Below are 15,123 nucleotides of genomic sequence, written 5' to 3'. Positions count from 1 at the left end.
CTTTTCCCATGCACTCCTCCCAGCTCTGTCCCTCTGTCTGCCCCCCCAGCTCTTGTTCCCCCTGCACTCCCCCCATTTTCTCCACTTGGCACTCCCTTTGGCTTCCCCCTCTGTGCTCCCCTACAGCTCTTCCTTTCTCTGCATCCCCCCCCTCTCCCCCTCTATCCCTCTACCCCACCCAGTGGCCTTTGGATCAGTGCGCTCAGTCTCATTCCAAGTGGCCAGGATATTTGGATTTTGTCTTTCATCCTTTTGGGGAGGTTTCCATAGTAATTGATTGTGACTCTTCCTGTGTCCTTTCCCCTTATCTTGGCCTTTGGTCTTAAACTCAGCCCATTTATCCTGTGGGCTCTGGTGTCTTCTTTCAGACCCTGGTGGCTTGGAGAGTGAGGTGGAGCCAGAAGGCACTGAAGCCCCTGACCAGTGAAGCTGCTTCAAGACAGGTGAGAAATGCAGATGTGGAGTTATGCTTAATCAGTAGTATCAGACTGATTTTCTTTTTGCTAAGGCTTGCTATGCTTTATTAAACTTAATCAAACTTGCTTCATTATAACTTCCTCATTCTTGTGAGCCTAAGCCACTGCTCCGGAAGACTTCCTTCTCTGTGAGTTTAAGGTTCCCTTTTTGTGTGAGTTAATTCTTCGTTTTGACTTAAGGAAAATTGAAGTTTTTTCGTATGATGCTAAAGTAAAATACGAGTCTAGTCAATAACTTACTAATCAATAAACTTGTGTAATGCTTAGCCAATCAGAGGAGTGTACTGTACTTTGACGAAGTTGAGATTGTCTGTCAAATAAAACCACCCAAAGCAAATGCAGCATTTACTGTCCAGTTCTGTCCAATGGGCTATGCCACCAACTTCCTAAAGGTCCCCCTTCTGTCCTGTGTTAGCCTTACCTTATGGTAAGGTACAACTTGTGGTTGCTATCCTCTGCACTGAACAACCAGAAATCAATAAACACCCATTACTCAAGATTTTGTAATTCACCTCAGTTGCTCTTTATTGATTACAAGAAAGCTCTTTGAAAACTCCACAGTGTTCTTGGCTGCTGAGGAATCCTGGACCCCATTTGTTGGTAGTTTGCTAATAAATTGCTTGTGCTGGGAACTTTGTTGCCTCAGTTTCTCAGTATCACAGATTTCTGTTGTGACAGTTGGCGAGCCAGCCAGGAGGTTGAGTGATTAGATTCTGGCCCTGTGGCACCCCTCTCTGAGGAGCCTCCTAGAGTGCTCTGGTAAAGACTTTTCACCAAGGGACTTCTCTGGGGAGAACCGCCCCAGAGGTCAGACTGCCCCTTAGCTTCAATCCACATTCATCCAAGCCAAGCTCAGCCTTGAACAGGAGAATCGTACCATCGTGAAGGGGGATAATTATCGTATGTTGAGTAATTTCTCCTTTAGGCAAGAGAATCCCTCTCCCAGATAGAGCTGTCTTTGCTGCTAGAAGGAGGAGGAGAATTATCTGTCCAGCCAATAAGAGATCCCTCTTACAAATATGGAGGAAGATCTTTGACAATGAGGCCTTGAAACTGATTTGTGATTCTTTAAATTGAAGTTGTGCACATTGACTTTTGAAAATGAAAGCAAAGCTCAGATAATAGAGATGTTGAAATAAAATTTCTAATATCAAGTGACTTCCTTTTTTTAAATTCTCAAGGCTACAATCTAGTCTCAGATAAATATCCCAATATTCCCTTGACAGGTTTTTGGGTTTTTTGGCAAGGGCAGGATCCCATTATTATTTCACTTGGGCAAAGAGTCTGCAAGGGCAGGGTGTCAGTGCAGCTCTCCCGGCTAGCAGGGACTTGACTCTCGCCAAACTTCAGTGGGGGTTAGGGAGGAGCACTGCCAGTGAGGACACAATTCCCTTGGCAGGAGTTGTGAGGAAATTCTCCTGGGTGCTCCTCCTGAGGAAGCTCTTTTGCCGGGGAGAAGCACCTTTGGGGGTATCTCAGGGGAGCAGTTGGGTGGGGTAGTAACATTCCAAAGGATACGTCCCTGGAAAAGTTCCTGATATCTTGGAACCCGGGGAAACTCCCGGTTCAACACGGCATGACCAAACAACATGCCATCACATTATGTGAGATTTGGTCTAAGACTGCAAGAGATTCAGCTGATGAATTATTTTGGCCTAAATTTGGCAGTTTTGCTTACTGTGCTTTGACGAAGTTGAGATTGTCTGTCAAATAAAACCACCCAAAGCAAATGCAGCATTTACTGGCCAGTTCTGTCCAATGGGTGATGGCGCCAACTTCTAAAGGTCCCCCTTCTGTCCTGCTGTCTTCTCCTTCTGTTCCTCCGTCTTACTCTCTTTCTCCCATAGTAAGGAACTTAACTTCTTTGGAGCAAGAGTGACTGGCTACCTGTGTCTTTCCCCTCCAGGAAATATTGGTACATGATGTCACCCAGCTTGGAAATATGGTGTTCCAAGGCTGTCCCCTGGCCTCTCCACATGGAGACTGGATGACGCTCCTGTGGCAGTCATAACTCCATCTAAGCCATATTTAGAGGGCACAACTCAGTCTGGGGAGGTGTCACTGAGTGAGTGGAAACCTTGCTCTTCCCAGGAAAAAGGGCTGCCATGAGAGGAGTGGCTTAGAGACAAGGCCCAGTCGGCACTGCTCCTGCTAGCTCAGGAGGCCTTTATAATTTACCTTTCAAGACCCCCATTGGAACCCTGACAATCCAGCCATTGCACCAGGCTGTTAGAAGGTAGCGAATCCTTAATCCAGGGAATGGAAGCATGTGCCATCCATCCTGATAACTGGAGCACATTTCAGGAAATTGTTCAGAAAGAGAAGGCAGCCCCTCGCCATCGTTATGATTGGCTGTGCAAGAGCACTGAGTGTCATGCAGGGTTGGATCTGCTTAGGCTGGTAACGTGGCCTTTGTTAGCCAGTCTGTCCTAGAAATTCAGAATGCTTTCACAAAAGCTTCCACCTGGCCTGAGACAGGTATAGGCGAGCCTAAAGGCATCACCCTCTGTGTGTGTGAAGGGAAAGGCAAAGAAAAGGAGAAAGAAAACCCAAGCCAAAAACTTGGACAGTCGTGGCCCGGATTGCTCCAGCTCCCCTTTGTGCTCTGCTGGGAAGCCAGAGAATATGGGAAGGTTTTCACTGTCACCAAAAGACTCATTTTGCCAGTTAGTGCAAGAATGCAAACAAGAGAAACCCAGGGAAGCCAAAAGACACCTGCAGCATAAAGGGCATGTGTGGGGCGGGGACAGGCACCCTCAGTACTGAAAAAGGTCCTTGTTTCCTCATCCCGATGTCCTTGCACCCACTGCCCCAGTCTTTGCCTCTCCTCACACGATGAGCCTTCACCTCCTGAGCCTCAGTACCCGTACTGCCCTGGATGGACGCACGGAAGCCCCGCTGTTGGCCCCGCCTGGGGACCCCCAGGTGCCAGAGAGCCCTTCTCTCGTTCATGAGCGCATGGGCGTGGCCTCCAGCGTCCTGCAGCAAACGTTCCTATCCTCTCCTCACCCAGGAGCACATCATTCTGCTGAGCTCATTACTGTGGCTGCCTCTGGGCTCTGGTCTGTTTAGTGGAAAAGGCTTCATGATTCATTTGGGGCGCCCCTCAAACGGTCTCTTGCCACCAAGAGGTTCAGGCTCTCTTACTTTGCCATGGAACTCTAGCCTTTTCTGATCAGAGACTTCCTAGGCATGAAGTGGCTTTGCTAGGGAAAAGAGAAGTGATGCTACCCTCACTCTGGCCACCTGGCTCCCTGGTCTACACTCTCTGGGTGGCCACTGCATGACTGCCGCCGTAGTGGACGTGGCTGAAAAACCCTGCTGTGACCTCTCTGGTACCCTGATCATGTTCTGAATACCGATGGTCCTTTTTCATAAGGGATGGCATCTGGTGCTCAGGTACTGCTGTTGTCTTCAACCGTGACACTGTCTGGGCAGCCTCTTTGCTTTCTCCTCTCAGCAGCCAAGCGGCTAAGCTAATTGCACTCACAGAAGTGCATTGTTGTGCCGATGGCCACAGTGCAACCGTCTACACCGACTCGCGCTATGCATTTGGTGCCTGTCACATGGTTGGGATGTGATGGCCTCAAAAAGGCTTTCTGACGTCTAATGGCAAAGTCATGACACATGCAAACTTCATCAGGGAACTTGTAGCTGCATTGGCCGTTGTCCACTGTTCAGCTCACGCTGATGGGACTGATTCTGTCTTGTGAGGGGTTGCTGAGCAGATGCTATTGCCGAGCTTGCTACCCCAGGAGGTCCTCAGTATATTTTTCATCTCTCCCTTTCCACCGAAGATGATTTCAGTCTCATCTACAGCAACCCAGAGGTCAAGGAGTAGAAACAGTAGTTTAAGGCAGAGCAGGCAGATGGGGTCTGGGTAATTACGGAAGCCAAACTGCTCCTGTCCTGGAGCTTCTATCACCAGTTATGTCCTTCTGTTCATGGGGGTGCCATTTTGGGACTCAAGGAATAGCCGATACAAAATGGTGGGCACGTGGGCCCCGGGTATTCCCATAGTTGTATTTTGAATCACTTCTGCCCTTCCCACTTGTCAAGCATGTAACCACTGCCTTTTGTGGTCGCCCTTTGAACATCTGTACGTTTACTTCGTGGGCGTGCCAAAGTCAGGCCATTGGAAAGCTTGCCTTGTTAGTGTAGATGGACTCACTCGGTGGGCAGAAGCATTGCCCAGTTCCAAAACCACTGCTGCTTTTGTTGCAGAAACACTTGTCAAGGTGATTGCCCCGCTGCAGTCCAGTGGTAGGCGTCAATGGAGACAGGGCCTCATTTTGCTGATTCTGTTCTTTCCCAATCTGTTCTCCTCCTCAGTTCCATCCCCTCCCCCATCTGAGGAGCTCTGGTCAGGTTGAACGTATGAATAAGGAGCTTAGAACCATGACTGGCAGATTGTGCTCTGAAGCCACTGGAGGAGGCCAGGTGTTCTTCCAGCTTTGCGTCATTGGCGCAGCAGACCAAGGCAGGGGTGACACATCTCCCCTTCTGGAATACGTTTTGGGCCGTTCTCCCCTCATTGAAGCAAAGCCTTTGTCTCCAGCTTCTGTATCCCTGCATTGCTTCTTACATATGGAAACTACCAAACAGACTGCAGACCCTTCACAAGGCAAGAGTGTCCAGGCAGGCTGGACCTTGCCGCTTCTCACGGATCTGGTTTTTACCTTGGTAAGAAGGTCTGTGTCAAGAAGACCAGTGGAACTCGGCCATCCTGGGAAGGCCCCTTCTGGACGCTGCTCGCTACGCTGACTGCAGGCAAGGTTGGAGAAAGGGCCTCCTGGATACTCTGCTGTCATGTAAAGGCCACCCCTCCATCACTGCCCCGTGCCCCAATAAAGCAGGGTTGGTACAGGTCGGTTTAGTCTGGCTCTTGCTCCAGGTGGCCTTCCACGCCACCGTCACCTCGTAGGCACAGAAGAAGACTCACATGCCACGCAAACCAAAAGGAACTACATTGGGCACAGCAGTCTAGCCACAGAGAGGGTGGTGGGATGGGCCGTCTTCCCGCAGTTGGGCTTACTAGGGTGTTTCAGTCAGTAGGGAGTATTTCTGCAGGAATTGGAAAGCTGGCCCAGGATCCGGTTTGGGAGGTGGCTGGAACATCCACTGCCATCCTGCTTTAGGCTGAAGTCGATCCCCATGCAGAAGGGGCACCACAATCCCATGCGCTCTCAGACCTCCTCGGTGCTGCTCTGGGAGGAGCAGAGACCTTCACCTCTATTCTTCATGAGCCATGTTGCTTTTGCATTACTGAGACTGGAGATATTGTCACCAGTGCCCACAAACTCCAGCGAATTATGTCTGAGACTCACCAAGTAACAGAAGAGACACAGAGTGGCCATTGGTGACCAGTGGGATCCCTCTTCATGGCTTACTTGACTGTTTTCCTGGTTTTCTGGAAGTGACATTTTGACTACTATAATTAAATGGGCCCTCGTCATCTTATTTCCTTCCACCTTGTATTCAGCCACAGGGTAACGGCTGCGCTCGGGCACACTCAAAATTAATTCCTAAAAATGTTCTGGCAGTCCGTGCTCCGGGATCAGGACCTGGAATCTGACGAGTCGGCGCTCTGAAGAGTGATCTCTTCAACGCGACTGTTCAGCCTCGCCGGACTGTTTTGGTCTAGCAGTGGCGTTATCTCACTTTCAATTTTGTTACGATTTAAGTTTGTTCAACAACAACAAAATCTGTCTAGTGTGTTTAGCTGAACTTTGTCTCCTAGAAAGTGTCTCTATTCGAGGACATTCCAGATGTTTCCAGCCACCAGAGGATTCTCCTCTCTGCGGCTACGTGGCACCTGTGGACCTCTTCCCGGGGCCCTTGCAGCTGAATGGCCAGCCCGCCAGGTTTGGGGAGACCCAGCTTGAGGATGTCGTTATGGAGCCATTGACTGGGATATCTGCGAGGTCTCCTTTAGGAGATTAACGACGGGGAGCACCACCTCTTCTCTTTACTGGGAGGAATGATCCTGTCATCGATAGGATCAATAGGAAGTATCACCTGGTGTGCCTCCTAGAAGATGCTCTGAGGTTGGTGGCCTTTGGGGATGAAATTGTCCAAAAATCCGCCTGAGGAGAGCGTGAGAGGCTGCTCTGGACAGAGCCCGAGTCCCAGCTCAGGCAATATGGCCATCGGGGGCTTTGGTACAGTGCAGGTGGGAGGCCTGGCTGGTCTTAGTGAGTACCTCTCTTCCTTTCAGAGGCATGACTGGGTCTTGGGCCGGTGGAAAGCTTGAATCTCTCCAGCGTCAAAGCGGGAATTGAGAAGTGGAAATCTGGAACCATGCATAATCAGTAGTATCAGACTGATTTTGCTAAGGCTTGCTATGATTTATCAGACTTAATCAAACCAGCTCGTGTTAGTGAGTTGTTAGTTTGGCTTCCCTGAAGCTCCTGCACCATGCAGCTTCCTCTTCCCTCTGGGAGAGTTTAAGGTTCCCTTTTTGCGTGAGTGAGTTCCTCCTTTTGACCATGGAAAATTCCACACTTTCCACAAGATGCTAAACTAAGATAGTGATGGATGTTAATCCATAAGCTCCTGTAGTGCCTAGCGGCCCCAGGCAATCAAACAAGAGTTGACTGCTTAGGACCATTTCCCTGTTCTTGTCCTTCTTCAAGCTAAGTGGGATGTGTTAGCCCACCCCTCGTAGTAAGCCGATACAGCTCGTGGTCAATGTCCTCTTTGCCAACCAATCAGAAATTGATAAACACCCATGTGACTCAAGATTTTGCAGTTTGCCTCAGTTCCTTTTTACTGCCCCCAGGGCCCTTGGCTACCGAGGAGTCTTAGACCCCATTTATTGGCCATTGCTAGCTTTGCTAATAGTTGCTCTTACTCAAAACTTTGTTGCCTCGGTTTCTCACTGTCCCAGATTTACACGGTGACGCAGGGATGGCCTAACGTGGCCCCTCAAGTTCTCCAGGAGTAACTGCCAGGTCCTTGGTGTGGAGTGTGAACCCCACCGTCCCCCTCCATGGAGGAGCAGCTCTTGGTATTGGGAGCAGGATCGCCTTCTCAGACTGCTCGTGCACACGCTGTGAAAGGGCGATGACTTCTAGTTATGTGGCTCGGGTTGCCCTAAGCAATGCTTCTCCCTCATTCCTTAGAGCTGGCCTTCTTCAGTGTCTGTAGACAGTGCTCTTCTGTCTTCACCATACCTGAGTCGTGGCTCAGTTTCCCCCTCTCTTCATGCGGGTTTGTTCTTCCCTGGACTTTGTCCCTTCAGCAGCTCCTTTGCCCCCACAATGATCTTGTTCCTTACAATTCATCACAAGTCTTCAGTCATTGTGTCCACTGGTGCTGCTGGTCAGTGACTCTGTGTCCCCACCTCATCCAGTGCTCCTGAAAGCCGTGCAGTGCCGCAGGCTCCAGCGCCAGCTCAGCCCCGGGTTCTGGCATTTTCATTGTCCAATGGGCCCTCCCATCCAGACAGGCCACGCGTGATTTCCTCCCAGATGCACTGGTTTTCTCTTGGTGTCTCCTTTCCACAAATGACCAGTTTCTGTCCTCTAAGAACCCCTGTGCTGCCACGTTCCTGTCCTGGTGGTGCCTGGCATGCCCCAGTTCTGTCTTCTATCTTTCCCTCACCGTTGGCCAGCTTGGGTCAGTGGGCCTCATCTTTTCTGATCAGCATTCACCACCAGCCCTGCCAAACACCCAAGGCTTCCGTGCTGTGGGTCAAGTCTCTGTTACACGACAGGAGGAGAAGAGTCAAGTCTGCTGAACTTTTCCTCACGGAAGGATGAGGAGCTGGAGGGCACTGGATGTCCACGGACCTGGTGGGCCTCCGTGGTCTTGGCCTGCTGTTCCACATGTGGTTGAGAGGATGGGCAGTGATGATGTGACAATAGCTGCTTTTCTTTCTTTGGCAGAAGGGCCTTTTGTGGTTCTTGGTACGATATCTGGGAGTAGCAGTGGTTTGGTTAACACGTTGCAGGTCCCTGAGCTAGGGCGGGGATGCTGATGTCCAGCCAGAGGTGGGCCTTGTCTCCCGGGAGGCGTGTGTGTCTGTGGAGGGCTGGGGGGCAAGGTCAAGGGCACTGGGAGCTCTTCTGTTTCCAGAGGGCCCCGGTTGGCCAGTTGTGGCTGGTGGTAAGGTCAACCTGAAGCTGGCGAGGGAAGTCCATTGTGGAATGCCGGCCCTTTGTTTTGATTTTGTTTTAAGTTGTTTAATGTAATTAGAATGAAACATTTTTATAGGATTGTTGGAGTATTTTAAGATATATTCATGTTACAGTAACTGAGTTGGCAGCTTCTGGGCTCTTCATGACCTGTTTGATCACAACTTAGATGCTGTTAATTTAGGGCCACTTTGTTAATGACATTCTCTTCAGTGAGTTTAACATTGATCAAGGATTGCATCCTCCGCACAGACCCCAGTCTGGTGCCCCAGGAGTGGTGTCTGTTTGGAGGTGGCAGCATCACTAGGCCAGTCGAGGGAGTGCAGTGAAGCCGGCCTCCAGGGTTGTGTATCTTAGTATGAGGCCGTGTCATCCAGTGGGGGAGAGCAGGGGACTTGGAACCAGGAAGGCCTTGCCACTTAACTAGCCATATGACCCCGAGCAAGACGCTTCACTTGCATCAGCCTCGGTAAACACACAGCATAAACGCCAGTTCTTATGGTCCTGGTGAGAGGTAGATAGGGCAGAACCATGAAGTTAGATTCCTCAAGCTCTCTTCTGAAAACAGGCTCAGTAGAATCCTTCGGCATTCATTTGGCGACATAGAATTTGGTCCCTCCTGGTCTTCTCGTGGCAGGGAAGGGACACTGGCTTTCGAAGGCTCTACCAGTTCCCACCACCTGGGGCAGACTTTGTGTCTACGCCTTGGGATGGGCCACTAAGATGGTCCAAGGATTTGCCTTTGCCAGCCACAGGCAGCCATATCTCTCCAAGATGCTCCCCTGAGTTGTAGCAATGCCAGCCATTGGTGTTGGGGCACGGAGTCCCTATGTAGAGAAGTCCCAAGCCCAGTTTGGGCTCCATGTGAGGAAGCTGTTCCCAGAAGAGTGGCCAGGGGCGTCATGGGCTGCCTCACGAAGTGGTGGATTTATTCTTCCGTGATGGAGACTGCAGAGCAGACACTGGATTCCCTCTCACACATGCTGTCTGCACACACCAAACCCTTTCTCCTAGGATCTCTTCTGGCTCTGAGATTCTTAAGGATATCAGCTTGATTTCTGCTCAGCGTTGTAATTGACTTAGGAGCATTTCAGAGGCAGAATTTTAGAATGGAAGTTCCTTGAGGGTAGGAAACGCCTCAGGTTTGCCTTTGTTTTCCCAGCACATAGTAGGTGCTTGCTAACTGTTGGTCGGCTTTGAGCCTGGTTTTCACTAACTGTTCCCCCACCTCCCCAGCTTTGTTCCTGTCCTCATGGCACCTCTAAGCACTTTGTGCCTTAGGAGCTCAGATCCTTCCCCAGAGAGCAGGCTCCTTCAGCTTATTGTCGCCTTTTGTTTTTGATGCCCCCACCCAATTCCTCTTTCTTATAGAATCACCCCCTTCCTCTCCCCAACAAAGAAATGCACCTGAGTAAAGCTGAGCGAGAGAAGGACAGTGGCTGGCAGGCAGTGTCCACACTGTCCCTCTCATTTGGTCTCTTTTTCCCAAGGAGAGGGAGGTGTACAATTGTCTCCTCTGTTCCCCCTGGCCCTAGACTGGCCCAGAATCGCGGAATCTTCCCTAATAACGGTCGTCAGACCCATGATTGAAGACCCCCAGAGGGGCTGACAGGCCTCAAGATGGGCCATCCTGCTTTTGGAGAATGTGCGTTGTTGGCAAGTGTGGAACCTTTGAGCTCAGTTTGACTCATGGAGCTTTGAGGCTGCTGCTACCCCATGATCTTTGTTGTCAGCTGGATTGCCACGGCATTGTACCAATTCTCGATCCCACAAATAACAACATTTTATATTTGTGATACTGATGCCAAGACTGCTGTTAAAATCAGTGTCTTTGGACTTTTGCCCCGAGTCCAGTTCTGCCTCCTGGGACCATTAGGACCTGTCTAAAGCTTCTTCCCCTTCATGGCTGTTCACTCCTTGAAGACACTGCTGGTTGTGCGTCCCCCTCTGTCTTCCCCACCGTCCCAGCTCCCGTAGCCTTCGCTCGTTCGCCATCCCGGTGACGTCCTACCAGGCTCTCTCCCGTGGGGCAGCAGTCCTCTTATCGCTGCTACCCAGATCACCGTTCTCCAGCTGTGCTCTGAGCAGGACTTCACTTCCCGATTCCTGGAATTGTGCCTCTCTCAATGTCACTTAAAATGACATTAGCCCTCTTGGCAGATACATCCCACTCTTGTTTCTAATTAAGCTTGGAGTCCACTAAAACCAGTGGGCCTTTTCAGTCAGATGTCTGTCTAATCACACGTGGATTTGAAGTTGATTTTTTTCAACCCATATGTAAGACTTTACATTTATTCCTATTAAACTTCAACGAATTAGGTTTGGCCCTGTTCTAATTTGTCAAGATCCTTGCGACTCTTGACTCTGTCTTTCCACGTGTTAACTCTCCCTCTCGGTTCTGTGTCTTCTGCAGCTCTGATAAGCATTCCACCTGTGTCTTATCCAGGTCATGCTAAAAACATCAAAACAAGATCATGCCAGGCGCAGTTCCAGGGACACTCCACTGCAGACCTCTTCTGAAGTTGCCGTTGAACCTTTGTTGAGTATTTTCTGGCTTTACTCAGTCAGCAGGTGGCAGTCCAGCTAATTGTGTTGCCTTCTGGCTCCCATCTCCATCTTTTCCACAATGGAAACACGATGAACTTTGTCAGAGGTTTTGCTGAAGTCTAGTGGCACTTTGTCTGCGCTATGCCCCTGATCTCCCTTCCGTGATAATCCTGTCACAAAAGGGAATCAGGTTAGGTTGGCATGGCTTTTCTTTGATGAAGCCGCCATATTGGTTCTCTGTCATCACTGTTTCCTTTTCTAAATGTTCACTAACTGTTTATTTAATAATGTGTTCAGAATTTTGGCAGTGGCCTCGAGATTACAAGTTTTGCTTCTCCTTCTTGAAAATTGAGCAGATATTTATCCTTCTCCAGTCTTGTGCTGTCTTTCCTGAGCTCCGGGCTCTTTCACAAATCAGTCACATGGTTCAGCCACCAGTTTTCATTGTCATGCGAAAGTCAGGCATGGTGGCAGGAGAGGAGTGAATGGTTGGGTAATTTCTCAAAGCGGGGAGGGCGTTTCCTGGAGGAACTCATGAATCAGAGGAGAGCCCGGGGACAAAGGGATCTTCCAGGGTGAGAAGGCTGCTGGGGAATGGGAAGGTTCTGTGTCTCAGGCAAATCACTTCTCTCTGATCCTTGATTTTCTCATCTGTGAAATGATGATAATGTGAGGGTTGCTTTGAATATCCAGTGAGATAATGGATGGAAAGGTACTTGGTAAACTCAGAATCATCGTCCTCATTTTCAACACCATAGATGATAACTTTTTATTTGCCGTGTGGTGGTTGAACCGGTGTTTGTCTCTGCTTATTCATGAACTATAAACCAGTGGGCCAAGGAGGAGACCCTGAGCCAGCTCCCATTCTGGAGCATTTTATGGAATTAGAAACCCCCTCCTGTCTCTCTTGGAATCCCTGGCCTCCTTTCTGAGCTCAGCTCCAGCTCTGCCTGCTGTGTGAAGCCCTCCCCATCCCTTCCACCCTCTCTGCCCCCCTTGAGTGCCTGCTCCCCCGGGTGCCCTGTCTTTCCTCTGCTTGTCTGTCACACTTAGGGGTGGACACGTCGTTTCCCCAAGGGCAGGGTTTGTGTAGCTCTTCCTTCACATCCCCAATTCTTGGCGCAAACTAGGAGGAATTGACAAGTGCTTCTTGATTCATTGGTTGGTTTTATTTGATCAGCACAATAACGCTGTGAGTTAGGGGCTATTATTATATCCTTTTTTGACAGCTGAGGAAACTGAGGCTCAGATGCATGAGGTGATTTTTCCCAAGATTATGAAGCTAGTAACTGTCTTAAGTGAGATTTGAACCCAGGTCTTCCTGACTCCCAATACCAGCCCTTTCTCCACCAAGGGACGAAGCCCAGCTTTAGGTGATATTGTCACTGGGATGCCTGGTGCAGTGTAGATGGCGGCATCTGAGACAAGATCCTTTGGCCCAATCTGACAGGTGGGACATCCGTTCGTCTGGCCTAGGGGCATGGAGCACATTGAGAATCCCTTCTTGGGCTTGGATTCCTGCTGCTTTTCTGGGCATCCCTCACCCAAGCCTGATCCGGGCCTCTCTCTTGGCTCCCTTTCTCTGAATCTGTTCCGTAGCCTGGGATTGGCCTTGCTTCTGAGCCGGAGGGAGGCCTCCTTTTCTACTTGTCTTCCACTCAGCATCCCGCATCCCGCATCCCGCATCCCAGCTGCCAGCTGTGGCTCGTGACCCTGAAACGCTGAGCAGCATCTCCAGCATCCCGCCAGTGGCCTGAAGTCCGTCCTCAGCTCTAGGGCCTTTGGGCTGTCCCAGGGAACCTCGTCAGCCTTCACTGAAGGTGGAACCCATCCCTACCCCACCCAATCAGTGGTCAGGGCAGGGCTCATTATCAGATAGTCCTCCTAGAACTCTCTCCTTGGAAAGTAGAGGAGAACAAGAGGAGAGGAGGAGATGGAGGAAGTGGGAGAAGTGGGCGTGATTCAGCCCTTCCTTGTCCAAGCACTAGAGAGGCCGTTCTGAGTCCTCCAGGGAACCAGGGACATTCTGAAAAGGAGAAAAATTGATTGTACTGGGTCTCTTTCCCCTTTAAAAAATAAGTATATCTATGTGTATTTAATTTTGAACTTAAACACCAAATAAAATTAAAGCTAACATTTTACATGAAAACTGCAAACATCTGGCTTTTACTTTTAGGTTTATAATAAATTCAGCGTGTAACTTTCAAAGCTATCCTGCATATCTGTAGTTCCTTCTGGAGCTCTCCTTCTGTTTTCTCCTTCCTTCCTTCCTTCCTTCCTTCCTTCCTTCCTTCCTTCCTTCCTTCCTTCCTTCCTCCCTCTCTCCCTCCTTCCTCCTCCCTCCCCCCTCTCCCTCCCACCCTCCCTCCTCCCTTCCTTCCTTCCTCCCTCCCTTCCTTCCTTCCTTCCTTCCTTCCTCCCTCCCTCCCTTCCTCCCTTCCTTCCTTCCTCCCTCCCTCCCTTCCTCCTTCCCTTCCTTCCTCCTTTCTTCCTCCCTTCCTCCCTCCCTCTGTCCCTTCCTTCCTGCCTCAGATACTAGCCATGTGACCCTGGACAAGTCACTTCACTTCTGTTTGCCTCAGTTTCTTCATCTGTATAGTGGAGAAATAATAGTTGCATTTACCTCCCAGGGTGTTGTGAGGATCAAATGAGATAGTAATTGTAAAGCACCTAGCACAATGCCTGGCACATAGTAGGTGCTTACTAGATATCATTATTATTGTTATTGCTATATAAATGCTTATTCCTTTCCCTTTCTCTCTCTCTCTCTCTCTCTTCTCTCCTTCCTCTCTCTCTCCTTCCTCTCTCTCTCTCCTTCCTCTCTCTCCTTCTCTCTCTCTCTCCTCCTCTCTCTCTTCCTCTCTCTCTCTCTCTCTCTCTCTCTCTCTCTCTCTCTCTCTCTCTCTCTCTCTCTCTCTCTCTCTCTCTCTCTCTCTTTCTCTCCCCTCCCTCACTTACTCCCTCCCAACATCTCTCTCCCTCCCTTTTGAAGAAAGACAAACAAAACCCTTGGAACACAACCACAAAACGAAACAAAACAGAACTGCTGCCTTGACCTTTGCGTGCACGCTGGACATTGAGCGTATCCCCTCTCTGTCAGAGGGTGGGTGGCACGGCTCTTTTCTGGGCCACTGGAATCATGATTGGGCATTGTAATGAACACTGTTCTTAAAGTTTCCAAAGCCATGTTTCTTTACAGTATGCTGGAATCTGCTCACTTTCTTCCAGCTCACGCTTGGAACCTTTCCTTTTGTCATTTCTTAAGAGCAACAGTAGTACATCACATGCATAGAATGTACTTTATTGAGTCACTTCTTGGTTGATGGACACCCCTGTAGTTAACAATTCTTTTTTATAACAAAAAAACCCCTCTGCTATGTATATTCATGTACGTCCAGGTCCTTTTCCTCATTCTTTGGTCTTTTTCGGGGGAGATTTGATAATTTGTGGTTTTGCTGGGTCCGGAGTTGCATAGTTTAATGACTTGGGGGGCATAATTCTAAAGTGATTTCTAGAATGGTTGGAGTGATAACTGTCATCAGGATAAGCATTTGTGGGCTTGTTTTTATACAGCCCCTCCAACACTCGCCATTTTCCTTTCTGGTTATCTTGACTAATCTGATGGATGTGAGGCAAAACCTCAGGGTGTTTTAGGTTGCATTCCTCTGATTATTAGTTATTTTAAGCATTTTCTTCTTATGACTTTTGGTTGCTTGTATTTCTTCCGTTGAGAACTGTCTGTTTGTATCTTTGACCTTTTATCTATTGGACAATTGCTCCTGTTCTTTTAAATATGAATTGATTCCTTTTATCTTGGCTATCAGCCTTCATCTTAGAAACTTGCTGGAAATATATTTTCCTAGCTAACCATTCCCCTTACAGTTTTACCTGCATTGGTTTTGTTTATGCAGAACCTTTTACAGTTTTGTAATCAAAGTTTGCCCTTTCATCTCCCATGATTC

General features: G+C 49.2%; 1 protein-coding gene across 4 annotated transcripts in view; it reads left to right on the top strand.

Annotated features, from left to right (window-relative positions):
* The window catches only part of MGMT (O-6-methylguanine-DNA methyltransferase), a 312,701-nt gene that overhangs the window by 49,747 nt on the left and 247,831 nt on the right, over positions 1-15,123 (top strand). For 3 of the 4 annotated variants that reach the window (XM_020978344.2, XM_020978342.2, XM_020978345.2), the window contains exon 2: positions 369-443. The exons of the other annotated variant lie outside the window; for it this stretch is intronic. The gene's annotated coding sequence lies outside the window, so the exon portion shown is untranslated. The remainder of the gene's footprint in view (positions 1-368; positions 444-15,123) is intronic. 4 annotated transcript variants of the gene reach the window in all.

The sequence above is a fragment of the Phascolarctos cinereus genome, unplaced genomic scaffold, assembly GCF_003287225.1.
Source record: "Phascolarctos cinereus isolate Bilbo 61053 unplaced genomic scaffold, phaCin_HiC Scaffold_3;HRSCAF=262, whole genome shotgun sequence".
Classification (NCBI taxonomy): Eukaryota; Metazoa; Chordata; class Mammalia; order Diprotodontia; family Phascolarctidae; genus Phascolarctos; species Phascolarctos cinereus.
The sequence above is the reverse complement of the archived record's forward strand: the minus strand, read 5'-3'. Positions and strand labels throughout refer to the sequence as shown.